Source organism: Triticum urartu, chromosome 1A, assembly GCF_056163025.1.
Source record: "Triticum urartu cultivar PI428250 chromosome 1A, HENAU_Tu73, whole genome shotgun sequence".
In the NCBI taxonomy this organism is placed as follows: Eukaryota; Viridiplantae; Streptophyta; class Magnoliopsida; order Poales; family Poaceae; genus Triticum; species Triticum urartu.
Window position 1 is genome coordinate 571,760,180 of NC_141873.1, and position 6,422 is coordinate 571,766,601.

The following is a 6,422-nucleotide window of genomic DNA, read 5'->3' on the forward strand; positions in this document are numbered from 1 at the left end:
TGTAGTGTAGTAGTAATAAGTATAGTGTAGAAGTTTATGTTTTTTTTTCTGTTGTTCATGTCATGAATATTGTTCAGAAGTCACTATGATGACTGCTCGAGGGTCAACAAGGTTGAGCCTCCTCAAAAAAGCTGTCGAAAGGGATAGAGCATCACCTCCTACAAGAAGTGTGACAAAGAGGAGGAGAGGGTCTCCCAAAGGTAATAAACTAGCCATGACTTTATTTCTCTTGTCGGGACTTTATTTGCTTAAAACCAAAATAGTTAAGATAGAAAAAGGTACATTAACATACAATGTGGAAATGCAGAAGATAGAGCACAATGGAATGCAAGCCTTGAGAAAGATCTTGTGGACTTGCTTCATGAGCATGATACACCTGAACATAAGGGTCAAAATGGATGGAGCTCAGAAGCATGGAATACGATAGTGAAGAAATTCCACCAAAAGAATCCTTATGCTAGGTACGAGAAGAAGAAAATCCAAGAAAAGGAAAAAGAGTTGAAAAAAGAATACAAGATGATCAAAGAGATAAGGAAGCAAAGCGGCGTTTCATGGGACGACCGACAGTGCAGGATTCTAGCGGATCCACCACTTTGGAAAAACATCATCATAGTAAGAATGTCATTGTTATTCCCTAAAAGTTTCATTACTTGTTGCATGCTCTAATATCATTTTCTTGTCAACTATGTAGTCACACCCTAAAGCTGGAAAGTTCAAGACAAAAGCCTTCCCTCTTTTTGAAGCTTTGGGAGAATTGCATGATGGTTAGTTATCAACTTCATTCATATACTCATTTCATTGTTTTATGTTTGTTTACTCTTCTAGTTTGAAATCTTATATTTGATTGTCACTTTAACTTGTAGGCCAAACTGCAGAAGGGACATATAACTTCACCTCTATCGAGTCATCACATTGCTCAACCCAATCAGATCTCGAGAATCTTGGAGGAGCTGGCAAGAATCAAGGAGAAACATCAGCTGATGGTGAGAATCTTGGAGGAGAAAGGGTGCAGATCGATGAAGATGTTGAGGAGGTTTACGTGCAAGAAAACATTGCTGTGGAGCCCCAGCAAACTCAACCAAATTTGGCTACTGCACCCTCAAGAAATGGAGAAGAGAAAGAACCAAAGAGAAGGAGGGGGCGAATGGTGATGTGGCTGCAATGATGGAGAAGTACTTGGAAATAAGGACGAAGCAGGTGGAGGATGAGAGGAATAAGCCAAGGGTCGTGGATGAGTACTCTATCAAAAACTGCATTGATCTGCTGAAAACAATGGAGATCACACTTGAAGAAGAAGTCAAGGCTTTCCGAGTCTTCAAGATCCTCGAGAACCGAGAGATTTTCATGAGTGCCAGACCGGAGACTGCTCTTATGTGGCTGAGAGCTGAAATGGAATAACTCAAGTACTCCTCTTTTCAATTAGTGCATGTTACTAAACTCCTTGCTAGCCATTTAGTCCATGTTGCTGCTGCTGCTGCTGCTGTAAAGACATTATTTTCTGCTGAAATGGATAGTTGTTTTAAATATATTTATGAAGTTCTTTTGCAAACTATTAGACTGACTGGTTATAGGAATACTTTGCTTGAATAATACAACCTTTTTTCAAATGATTGCTTGATGTATCGACACAGGTTGACAAGTGCTTGTGTTGTAGCTAGGCTAGGCTGATTTTCTTGTGGTTGTAGTAATTGTCTATTTCCAAACTGCTATGATGCCTTGTCCCTAGAAAATAAAAAGGGATGCTTTTAACATAGATAAGAGGATAGAGATTGATTTACCTACTGTTTATGTATGTTTTTCTCATTGTTTCCATTCCTGGAAATAAAACTGCCAAGTATTTCACTCTCAAACTAATTTTGGGTTTGAATGGTTTCAAAAAGCAGGAGTTCTACATAAGAATGCTCCAGAAGAAGAGCGAAGGTGCCGCGACTTGGATCTATTTGTGTGTGCTTTTCAGTGGAAGGCTTCATATCTATTCGCTGGGTTTTGTCCATGTGATATTTGTAGAAAAACTAAACACTATTTTTGAAACGACTGACTGTAGCGTGGAAGAATTTGGGAGGAACTGATAATTAAGCTCTTGTGGTCTATTCAACATATTATATATTATGTATGCTCCAAATTGCTATTATTTTTGTTAGTATTTGTGCCCTGTTCAAATCTTAGAATTGTTGTTATTGTTGGGATAATAAGTGTTTTAAACTGTCAGTGTTATTGTCACTTCAATCTGCATCTGTGTCATTAATGCATGAGAATTGTTGTTATCTATATGTACCACTTCATCTATGTCAATACTGTTGTCCCTGTGGTCCAGTGCCCTTGGGGACTAACCGAATGCATGAGAGTGACGTGGATTGCATACTGGCAGGGATTTGGTCCCCAAATGGTTTTGGTGTCAAGCGGGGATCACCCAATCCTCTAGAGGATTAAATCCACTAGAGGATTAATTCTGCTACAACCGAACAAGGCCTAAGGAGGACTTTCATCGAACTATCGGTCGGCAATTTTTCCCGACCAACTGTTGGTGGCTAATTGGGCCGATCAGTCGCTCACGCGGGAAGGTGAAAATTGTTGGCGCTGAAATGAGCCCAGCCCACGAAACAAAGCCACCTCCCCTTTTCCCCTTCTTCCCCCAAATCCCTCAGATCTGGAATCCAGTTTCTACATCCGTCGCCGCCGCCCATGGTCGGGCTCTCTCTCCGCCGCACGCGCTGCTCCCCGCAGCCGGCCAGGTGCTCTCCAGCCGGTGAGACCGCCGCAGCCTCTCTCCCCCCACCGGCCTGTCCACCGCCGACCCCACTCCACACAGCCGCCGGTGGAACCCTACTCCATACTGCCGCCGCCTCCACTGGCAGGAGCTTTCTCCGCTGCCCCCTCCGTCTGCAGGTATTCTCCCCTCCTATCTGTTTGCCCTTCCCTTCACCGCCGCTCACCGCACTGCCCTACACGCACATATGGTCTTGCCGTTGCCGTCCAAACCCTACCGGCGGTTGCCCTTTTTGTCCGTGCCCAAGCTTATCTATCTCCTGGAGGTGCCGCCGGCAAGAAGGTAATGCTCCAAGATGCCTCTTCCAAGATGACGGTGGGTCTTTAGCACCTCTGGTGTTTTTTCGGAGTGAGACAACGATTTCTCTTCTGAAGAATTGTTTTTTCCTTTCACATGTGCATGCTTATGTTATTTGCGGATGTTGAAAGCTAATTTACACGTACTATGTGCTTTGAGAAGAGAACTGCGTAATTGTTATGCATGAGCACACCTTCTGCATAGTGGTCAATTTGGTTGACCTTGATTGTCAAAAGAAATTTGCTTAGTGGATTGTCATAAGTAACTTGTGTAGTGCTGAAACTTGGAACATAGAACTTAGCTATAAATCTTAACTATGATGGTACTTTGGGGAAAATTGCACATTGTTACTGATTTTAGTGACTTATTTATTGCTCTGAACCTTGGTTTGTCACCATAGTTTAGACTCTTGAGTGTTGTTCTGGCTTTGAAAAGTGGGATCCTAGAGAGGCTAGTCTGTGCAATATATGAAAATGCTAATGATGCCCTGTGAGAAGTTGAGATCATGTACAAGAACAATAATTATGTGTGTAGCAATGATACATTCGGAGGCAAAGCAAGACTTGAGATTCTGGTTCAGTTTCACCTCTTGCCTCTGCACATAAATTAAGATACAAATTGAGCACAGCACCTTTAGTTCCTAGTTGTCATCATAAAAGTACTGAACCTGACATCTACAAAAATATATTCCTTGCATAATCTCTTGCTTTTTCTTGATGAGCACTAACCAGGAATACCACTGACCAGCGGGATTCGAACGATGTGTGGATTTCCAAAAAGGTATTTTCTTATAGTGATATATACCGTTTGATATTGATTTCATGAATTCCTGCTAACTTTGTTGTTTTCTATGAAGTTCAGCTCCCGCAACACCTATTTCGTTTCCTGTGATCCACTTGTGAGGCATAGAAAGGGTTCAATTTTATATAGTTTATGAGATGAAAGGGGAAGGGACTGTTAGTTAAGAACAATTGTATATTAAATGACAGTTAAACATTTGGATTTAAGCAATAGATCAACAGAGCATTTTTCTGCAGTTTAATAACGCTATAAGATAAAGATTCTTCTAAATGGTTGAAATTAATTTTTACTTGAATGATGTGCTAAAATCAACCTCTATACACCCAGGCACCATTTTTCTACAGAATATATATGATGCTTGCTCCGTGAATGACTATCTTGTTGCACGCATGTCTCCGAATAAAATGCAAGGGGTTAGAAACACATGCAGCACTTCGTAAATGGTTCCTTATTCCTGATCTTTTTATTGCGCACAGATCTTACAACTTTTTGGTGCACTACTATTAGAGGTCTGACCTACAGAAGTCTCCACGGTAAATAAAGTCTGCCGCCTACCTCGCAGCCTGCTCCTTTCATAGGAATCATTGTGTTGTCTTCATACTTAACAGGTTTTGTGCTAGCCGTGAAATGTTTTTGGCCACATAACTTATTCAACTAGGTACCTCCGCTGCTCTGTGACCACGAGAAGCTCCATGCCTTGGTGAGGTCGGTCCCTATTTTTAGGACTAGGTGGTGTGCTATGATTCCCGCTTCCTACTGATTTGTCCACTTTTTCTCTGTCCTACTCTCTTTTGATTTAATCCCCTGAATCTCTAATCTTTGTTTGTGCAGATTCTCTCTTACCTATGCCTACAAGGTGTTTGATGAAAATCCAAGCAAGCTGCAAAGAATATTCATCTATGTAATATCTAAGTTCTGTTGTCTCTGCTTAATAACTTTTGTCTGAAATTTAGTTGCATTCAATGATTACTTCCTCTCATGCCAATGCGTCAATATCTCTCATCTGAATTCTCATTTGTCTTTGCCAGTTACATAGTGCCTTACGTGCTACCTAGATATTGGAGTAGCATATTATCTGCGAAAATGCTTTTCTTTTTTACAGTCATTTGTATGCCACCTCTGGTAGCGTTGGTCCTTTCTAAAGGCCAATATGAAAGGGCAACTTATATATGTCAAATCGCATGGGTACTTTACTTGGTACTTTCAGGTTTTGATATTACTCTATCACTAGAATTTCCTTTCGAACATTGCAATTAGCTTTTATCATAGCATTGTAAGTATTGAGAAATTTGTTCATCATACCTCCTAGGTAAACTGGAAGTATTGTACTAGTCAGCAGGAACCGTGTTCCAATTGCATCCTGGGGATTTTCATCCTTGTTCTAGCTTCATTTAATAATGTTTGATGTTGCAGATATAGAATAATGTTTACGCTTACCTCACCATATACCAATTTGGTTGTTTACTAATGTTGCATCTGTAACATGTCCTATTTTTCCATAGTTTGTTTGTTATGGGAAATTGGTGATGATCTGGTAAGGAAAGAAATCTTCAAGTCTCGGGTTTTTCTACAACCATTCCCCCATGGTGGTAACCTCTCCCAGCGAATCATAATGTAAACTGACTCGGATCAGGTGTAAATTTATTCTTTTTTCTGCTGTAAAAAAAAACTTTCCACTGAGTACACTAAAGTGCAGCATCCAATAAACAGACTTAATGATATTCTATTTGAATAATTAATATATCATGTTCTTGGACTTCTGTCATGAGTGCCCTATAGATGTGCACCATGCCACAAGTACAAGCAGCATGCGTACGTGCATGGAGTCATTTAACGCGAGGAATAGGAGAGAAAAAAGCAGGTCCGCAATGAAAAGCGGCATGGCAAGGCACGCGTGTACTTCTAGTGGTTACCTATACTTGAATGGAGTGCCTTCTTGTGTAGGTGTTTCGGTACTAGCTTACCTTGTGAAGTAATAATTTTCGTCAATGCTATGCTTTATACAAGTTTTATGCTGCCATTGTCTTATTTTGCAGGAAAGGCATGCAAGAGGGCAAGGAACCATGAAGCTGGTGGTCCGGGATCCTTTGTTTAATGGTGACTGAATCGTTGGAGATGCATTTTACCATCATTTTGTAAACCCGCATTGTGTTTGAGACAATGAACCATATGTTTTCTCTTTAATTAGTTACATTAGTTTATGGGAAAATTTTGATGGTCGTTATGTTAATAATGAATGAACTATTTATATGTGAAATTAGTTAATATTTGTTTTTATTGTCTGGTTATGGTTCATTATTGTTGGAGGAGTTGCATGTTATTGTTATGAAATAACTTGATTGATATTCTGTTGGTAATGCAAATGTATGCTATGGGAGGGCTATTGGATGTTGGTCGGCAAAACAAACATTGTGTGACAATCAGTTGTCGAAGTTAATGCTAGGGCCAACGAAAAGTTGGACGGGAAAACAAACCCCGTTGGATAGTCGGATGGGAAAACAAACATCGCTGGACAATCGGTTGGGAAAGCCACATGGTATACCCCATCAGATAGTCG

At 40.5% G+C, this 6,422-nt stretch overlaps 1 long non-coding RNA gene and 1 pseudogene across 4 annotated transcripts; both read left to right on the plus strand.

Moving 5' to 3' along the window:
- Positions 1-85: 85 nt before the first annotated feature.
- Positions 86-1,398, plus strand: LOC125539602 (uncharacterized; annotated as a pseudogene).
- Positions 1,399-2,550: 1,152 nt separating this feature from the next.
- Positions 2,551-6,160, plus strand: LOC125530767 (uncharacterized). 4 transcript variants are annotated; one of them, XR_007292995.2, is made up of 3 exons: positions 2,615-3,049; positions 3,796-4,570; positions 4,697-6,160. It is a non-coding gene; the product is annotated as an uncharacterized LOC125530767 (long non-coding RNA). The 4 variants fall into 4 exon arrangements; XR_007292994.2 differs by having other exon boundaries at positions 2,617-3,844; positions 4,342-4,570; XR_007292993.2 differs by having other exon boundaries at positions 2,551-4,594.
- The last annotated feature ends 262 nt before the right edge of the window (positions 6,161-6,422 follow it).